Raw genomic sequence first — 8,092 nt, forward strand, 5'->3', positions numbered from 1 at the left:
AAGCACTTCATGAGAGCCAGCATCCGGGGGAGCAAAGTACACTGCAGCTGCTCCGGCCATATAAAACAGTGCCATTTCCCCTAATCCCCTGTGCCTTGGCCTGAATCTAAGGGCTTAGACAAGCCAGCAGCCAGTGAGCAGAAGGGGTAGCTGGGAACTGATGAAAAAGCCGAGCAGGAACATCGCCGCCTCCTCTGTGGGCTTCCCCGCCTAGGTCAGGCCCCCACTGGGAGAAAAGAGAAGCTTTATATTGGACAGGAGTTTGAAGTTATGATGGTTACCCTGGACCAGGCTTAAGTTATGTGATTATTAGGCTAGAGTGGACTTTTTAATGCCAAAACAAAGGGACTATTTATTATCTAAGCGTGACTGGAAAAGCCATGGGACCTGCACAGTATTTTATCCAGGAAGGGTTTAAACTAAGGAATAGGAGGAGAGAAAGAAAATTGTTGCTGTCTGAGTATATCTTTCTAGTGATGGTTCATTCAATAAAACCAGTTATAATTCTAGCTGAGGGCATCTGTGAAGGAAAGGAAAGAAAAGGGATGAGAAAGATTATTTTTTAATTTTATGTTAAAATGTAATGCACATACAGAAAGTACATTTATCCCAAGTAGACAGCTTGACAAATTTTCACAAACTGAACACATGCATGCAACCAGCATTCAGATCAAACTATAACCACCACACCCTCCCCCTGAAAACTCCTTTGGGCTCCCACTCAGTCACTACTTCTCCCTCAGGAAACTACTATCCTGACTTCTGATAGCGTAGATGAATTTTGGCTTTTTGTATTTTATATAAATAGAATCCTACACTATGTATTCTTTTGTGTCTTTTTTTGCTCAACATTTTCTTTATTAGATTCATTCATGTTGTCATAGATCTTTCCTTTTTTTTTTTTTTTTTTTTTTTTTTAACGTTCACTTTTTGAGAGACAGAGCGTGAGCAGGGTAGGAGCAGAGAGAGAGGGAGACTCAGAATCCGAAGCAGGCTCCAGGCTCTGAGCTGTCAGCACAGAGCTGGATGCGGGGCTTGAACTCACGAACCGTGAGATCATGACCTGAGCTGAAGTCGGACACTTAACTGACTGAGCCACCCAGGCACCCCTTCTCTCTCTCTCTCTCTCTCTTTTTTTTTTTTAATTTGAGAGAGAGAGAGAACTCATGCAAGTGGGAAAGAAGGGAAGAGGGAGAATTTTCAAGAATTCCTTAGAAATCCTGAACCCTTTGTATTCCCACATAAAACTAAAATCATCTTCATAATTTTATATGTCAATTATACCTCAATAAATCTGAAATTAAAGCAAATAAGTAAAATCAGTTCATAATTTCTGTAAAAAAACAAACAAACCTGGAATTTTGATTGGATGAGTTTTGAATTTATATATTACCTTTTGGGGAAATTTATATCTTTAAAATATTTAATTTTCTAATTCATAACCATGATATATATCTCTTTATTTAGTTCTTTATTTTCAGTAATGTTTTCTAGCTTTCAGTATAGAGCTCTGGCAAAATTTTTGCTATAATATATTCTTACGTAGTTTGTGTTTTTATGCTTTATAAATGATATTTTTTAACTTTCATTTTCTCTTTCGTTAGTAGATAAAAATATAGTTTATTGTATATTTCCTTTGTGAAGAATAATTTTTTGAAGAACTTTTATGTGCTAGGTACTCAATATGATATTTTCACTTATATTATCTCTTTTAACATTTACCACAATCTTGCAGGTATATTTCATCATCATTTGTTAGAGAACACTGAGGTTCAGAATAAGTAAGATATGTTCCTAATGTCACACAAAAAGTATTTGAGTTGGTTTTGAAGAATAGATTGGTTTTCATATTTCAAGACAAGTAATGGAAAAGGCCATCTAGGCATAGAAACTGTCATTAACAAGGCAAAAAAGGCAGGGAAGGGCAGGGAAGGGAAGAAGAAATATTCCTTCTGATTAGCATCTACATGTTATGATACATTGAAAAATAAAGTCAAAAAGGTAAATCAAGGGGCACCTGAGTGGCTCAGTGGGTTAAGCTTCCAACTTCGGCTCAGGTCATGATCTCACAGTTCGTGGGTTCAAGCCCCATGTTGGCCTCTGTGCTGACAGCTCAGAGCCTGGAGCCTGCTTTGGATTCTGCATCTCCCTCTCTCTCTGCCCCTCCCCTGCTTGTGCTCTGTCTCTCTCTCAAAAATAAACATTACAAAAATTCAAAAAAAAAAAAAAAAAAAGGTAAATCCAGGACCAGACTGTAGAATTTCCTAAGTAAATATGAGAATTTTTTCCCTTGCTCTTTAGCCTCCAGCCATGTGGGATTCGGCAAATCTGGAACAGAAAATTGGTATTGAGACTCATCAAGTCTACACTTTTGTCTCTGTAGCCGTGTGAAGGCCCCAAAACCTCAGCTGTTTCTCTGACTCCAGCATCCACTTCACTCTGGGCAAAGTCTGGCTTGTCACCCTCTTGCTTGCCAAAAATCTGGCCAAAACTCCTAAAGAGAAAGCATCTGCAGACCCTCCCCTCAGATCCCATGGTTTTCTGTCTTCGGAATCTTAATCCTTCTAATCTTCATTGCTCCTACAGTTCTCCAAAGTTTGACATTGATGGCTTTTGTATTTTAGCTGGCTTTTCTCATCGTCCTTGACAGGAGATTCGACCCACCCTGTATTTCTCCATTCTAACCAGGAGTGCAAGTCAAACTTTGCTTTTTATGTTTCTACTGAGAGGGTTTTTTTCAATAATTACTCTTATAGAGATATAATTTATATACAATAAATACAAAAATCTTAAGTATAGAGTGAGATTTGTTTTGTTGCTATTTTGCTTCCAACTTTATTCATCTCTTTTTATTCTCTCGGTAATCTCTTCCAGAGTTAACTACTTCCGTTTGTAGGGGATGAAATGTGTAACGAATCCACTCCAAATGTTGGCACAGCTACCAGCATGGTCTTTCCCTTTACTTGAACTCAGAATTAAGATTTTTTTGGTTCTCGTTTTTTAGGTTCCAGTCCCAGAAGTAGCTTTCACTGTAGAAGTTATCTGCTGGCAGCCTTATGCTTTCTCGCAGTAGTCTACAACCAGGCACTAGCTTCTCCAGGACACTACACAGGATGGACTTAAATATGTATTAAGCTAAGAGGCATTCTCTCAAATGAGTTTAAATGCATTTTATTTTTAGACAACCTACATGACATTGTTTTTTTTTTTTTCTTAAAATCAATGCCTCTGCTCCAAATAAGTCAAGGTCAAAAATAACTGAAGGGTTCAAGATGGCATCAGTCCGCTTTGCCTAAGTTGCGAGGTGTTGTGAGGATGAAGGGTAGCGGCCGGTTATGACAACAAAGTCACAGCCAAATTTGTTAACTGTTTTCCATTTCTAAACCATCCTTAAAGAAAATCTTAAATAGGGTCACACCATCCTCATGGTAGTCCAGCCTAGCAGCCATGCCATCTGGAGTCACGTTTTGACCAACGAAGAACCAGTATTTTTTTTTTTTTTTTGAAATTAGCAAAGATGTGCTTAATGTGTTCCATAGCCCCTGTCGTGAAAGGTTTTACTCTTTCTGGCCTCTGTTCTTCAAGTTTGCCTTTGATTGATTTCATGTAGTCTTTGAGGTACTTCTTATAGGCTTCTTTTGTGAAGCTGGTTTCCTGCAAGTAATGGTTCATGACGACATGAATACCAGTGACTACTGTGTTTTCAGTAGAGTTTTTAGTGCCATCATTTCCCCCAATGAGCAAGTCATCAATGTTACCATCTGTCCTACTCACCCTTTTCCCTCCCCTTGTAGGCACAGCCCATGGCCCATCTTCCGGATCTTATAGATATTGTAGAACATCTCATCATGGCTGATGAGGTCTGGTTATGTGATCATGACCGTGGCTGAAGAGAGATGATGGAGGCACTAGCTCAGCAGGAGCTGGGAGCTCTGAGGGAGCGTGGTTCTCCCAGAGCAGCCCTTGGGGAGAAGAGGGAGCAGGCAGAAAAGAGAGTGACAAAAGTTTTGATGAATGTTTACATCCACATAACCAGCACCTTAATCATGATATAGACTATTTCCATCACATCTGAACATTCTTCCTGAACCTTTCTCTGTAAACCTACAGAAGGAACCATTGTTCTGATTTCTATCATAATAGCTTAATTTTGCTTATCTTGACTTTCAGATAAATGGAATTAGGCATTATGTTCAATATTGTGTCTGGCATCTTTTACTAAGCATGTTTTTGAGATTCATCTGTGTTGTTGCATTTATGAGCAGTTCATTTATGTTTCTGAGTAGCGTTAAATATTATGAATATACCATATTCTCTATCTAATCTCCTGTTCATGGACCTTCTATATATGTCGATTTGTGATTACTATAATGAAAGTTGCTATGAACATTCATGTACAAGTTTTCTGTGGACATATAGTCTCATTTCTTTTAGATATATGCCCTAAGAGCAGAATTACTGAGTCATATAGTGAGTGTATGTTTAACTTAATAAGAAATATATGGAATATCTAGAAGTTCCAGTTGTTTTCTCACTATACACATTTCTGAGGTGCCAGGGTGGCTCAATCAGTTAAGCGTCTGACTCTTGATTTTGGCTCAGGTCATGATCTCACAGTTCCCGAGTTCAGGCCCCATGTGTGGCTCTGTGCTGACAGTGTGGAGCCTGTTTGGGATTCTCTCTCTCTCTCCCTCTCTGCCCCTCCCCCAATTGTCCGTGTGTGTGCTTGCTCGCTCTCTCTCTCTCTCTGTTTCTCAAAATACATAAATAAACTTAAAAAAAATAACTATATACATTTCCTAGGGTGGCCACAATAAAGTATCACAAACTGGGTCGCTTAAAACAACTGAATCTATTGTCTCCCAGTTCTAGAGGCTAGACGTCCAAAATCAAGATATTAGGAAGGCTGTGCTCCCCTGTAAAGGCTTCAGGAGAGGATCTTTTTTTCTCTTCCGGCTACTGGTAGCCCCAGATGTTCCTTGGCTTCTATCACTCTAATCTCTGCCTCCATCTTTACATGACTTTCTCTTTGTATCTGTCTTTAATAGCCATCTTCTTATAAGGACAGCAGTCATACTGGATTAGGGGTCCATGTTGTGATTCACCACATACCTAGTTACATCTGCAATGATCCTGTTTCCAAATAAGGTCACATTCTGAGGTACTAGGTGTTAGGACTTCAACATCTTTTTTGGTGGGACACAGTCCAACCCATAACAGTATCCTTCCCAACATCTAGTGCTATCAGTCTTGTAATCTTTTACATTTTAGTGATTATGAGGTAGTATTTAACTGTGGCTGTAGTTTGCATTTATCTGATGACTAATGATGTTGAGAATCTTTTTATTTATTTATTGGTCATATATATATATATATCCTCTTCTATGAACTGACTCTGCAGGTTTTTAATCTATTTAAATTTGTGTGTGTGTGTGTTTTCAGTAGTGATTTGCTGGTAATGTATTGGGAATGCTTTCTTTCTTTCTATAGCTTACATTTTCACTTTTTAAGTTTTCCTTAATGTCATAGCTAAGAAATTTTGGCTACGCAAATTATGTATAGATATTCTCCTATGTTTTCTTCTGTGAGCTTTATAGTTTTAACATTTACATTTAAATCTACAATACATTTAAATAGTGAGAACATATGGGCTTGTCCAATCTCAGAAGGAAAGGATTCATTCTTTCATTAAGGATGAATGTTAGACATAGGTTTTTCAGAGGTATTCTTATTAGATTGAGGAAGTTCCCTTCTAGTCCCACTTTGCTGAAACTCTTCTCAAGAAAAGATGGTGAATTTTTTTCAAATGCTTTCTCTGCAACTATCAAAATGATTATATTATTTTTCTCATTTATTTATATATTTCTCTTTTATTATTAATGTGGTGAATCACATTAATTGATTATTTTTTTAATTAAAAAATTTATTTATTTTTGAGAGAGAGACAGAGAGTGAGCAGGTGAGGGGCAGAGAAAGAGGGAGACACAGAATATGAAGCAGGCTCCAGGCTCCAAGCTGTCAGCACAGAGTCTGATGCAGGGCTTGAACTCACAAACCATTAAATCATGACCTGAGCCAGTCAGATGCTGAATTGACTGAGCTACCCAGTGCCCATAATTGATTACTTTTCAATGTTTATGTATTTACTTTTAAAGAGAGAGAGCGTGAGCAGGGGAGGGACAGAGAGAGAAGGATGAGAGAATCCCAAGCAGGCTCCACACTGAGCTCAATCTCACAAACTGACTAAGCCACCCAGGTGCCCCACATTAATTAATTTTTAAGTGTTAAAACAACCTTGCATTCCTGGAAGCACCCTTGTGGTCATAATGTATCATTCTTTTTATATATTGCAAGAATGAATTTGTTAATTTTTGCTAAGAATTTTTGCATCTATTTTGCACGAAGGATATTGATCTTTAGTTTTCTGTTTTGGTACTATCTTTGTCAATGTTTCCTATCAGGATTTACTGACCTCATAAAATGGGTTGGAAAAAAGTTCCCCTTCCCTCTATTGTCAGAAATAATTTGTCTAAAATTGGCATTTTATTTATTCCTTAGATGTGTGATTGAGTTCACTATTACAGCCATCTGAGCCCAAGTTTTCTCTGTAGGAAATTTTTAAATTACATATTCAATTTCTAAATAGATGTAGGACACTGCATGTTTTTTTGTTTCTTCTTTTGTAAGTTGTAGGTTTTCATAATTGGTGATTCTTAAGAGATGTGCCCATTTCCTAACAGATGGTGAATTTACTAACATGAAGTTATTTATAGCATTCTTTTATTATACCATTTTAATGTCTGTAGAATCTGAAGTTATGCCCTTGTTTTAAAAATCATTCTCAGGTCACCTGGGTGGCTGAGTCGGTTAAGCTTCTGACTTTGGGTCAGGTCATGATCTCACAGTTCGTGAGTTCAAGCCCTGCATCTGGCTCTGTACTGACAGCCCGGAACCTGGATCCCGCTTCCAGTTCTGTGTCTCCCACTCTCTCTGCCCCTCCCCTGCTCATGCTCGCTTGCTCTCTCTCTCTCTCTTTGTCAAAAATAAATAAACATGGGGCGCCTGGGTGGCGCAGTCGGTTAAGTGTCCGACTTCAGCCAGGTCACGATCTCGCGGTCCGTGAGTTCGAGCCCCGCGTCAGGCTCTGGGCTGATGGCTCAGAGCCTGGAGCCTGTTTCCGATTCTGTGTCTCCCTCTCTCTCTGCCCCTCCCCTGTTCATGCTCTGTCTCTCTCTGTCCCAAAAATAAATAAACGTTGAAAAAATAAATAAATAAATAAAAAATAAACATTAAAAAAAATTTAACTCATTCTTGATATTGGTAGTGGAGCTAAATGGTAGCTCTCTTATTTTGTAATGAAAAATAAAATTATTATGTATTTTTCTCTTCTAAAACTTTTATCTTTATCTTTGGTTTTAGTAGTTAGACTATCATTCGCTTAGATTTGGTATTTGTGGGGCACCTGGGTGGCTCAGTTGGTTGACTGTCTGACTTTGGCTCAGATCATGATCTCAAAGTTCGTGGATTCGAGCCCCATGTTGAGCTCTGTGCTCAACATGTTGGGCTCTGACAGCTCAGAGTTTGGAGCCTGCTTCAGATTCTGTGTCTCCTTCTCTCTCTGCCCCTCCCCTGCTCGTGCTCTGTCTCTGTCTCTCAAAAATAAATAAATGCAAAAAAATTTTTTTAATAAATAAATAAATAAAAGATTTGGTATTTGTATTTATCCATTTAGGAATTCTCTAACTACTTGGAGTTGTGGGTTTATGTATTTACATTAAATTAAGGAAGTTTTTTTATCACATTTCCCAAAAGGAAAAATTCTTTTTTTTTTTTTTTTTTTGTTCTAAAAAGAAAATTTCTACCCTATACTCTCTTCCCCTCCTTTCTTTCTGGACCTTTAATTAATTACACATATGTCAGCCTACTGTCCCACACGTCACTGCAGTTTGACTACTTTTTTCAACATTTTTTTTTCTCTTTTCTTCAGCTTGGGTAATTTCTATTTACTTCTCTTCAAATTGTCTCTTTTGGGGGCACCTGGGTGGCTCAGTCGGTTGAGCATCCGTCCGACTTCAGCTCAGGTCATGATCTC

General features: G+C 38.3%; 1 long non-coding RNA gene across 1 annotated transcript; it reads left to right on the forward strand.

Moving 5' to 3' along the window:
- Positions 1–3,548: 3,548 nt before the first annotated feature.
- On the forward strand, positions 3,549–8,092 carry LOC123599993. Its single transcript, XR_006713406.1, has 3 exons — positions 3,549–3,666; positions 3,993–3,995; positions 8,051–8,092. It is a non-coding gene; the product is annotated as an uncharacterized LOC123599993 (long non-coding RNA).

Source organism: Leopardus geoffroyi, chromosome C1, assembly GCF_018350155.1.
Source record: "Leopardus geoffroyi isolate Oge1 chromosome C1, O.geoffroyi_Oge1_pat1.0, whole genome shotgun sequence".
NCBI lineage: Eukaryota > Metazoa > Chordata > Mammalia > Carnivora > Felidae > Leopardus > Leopardus geoffroyi.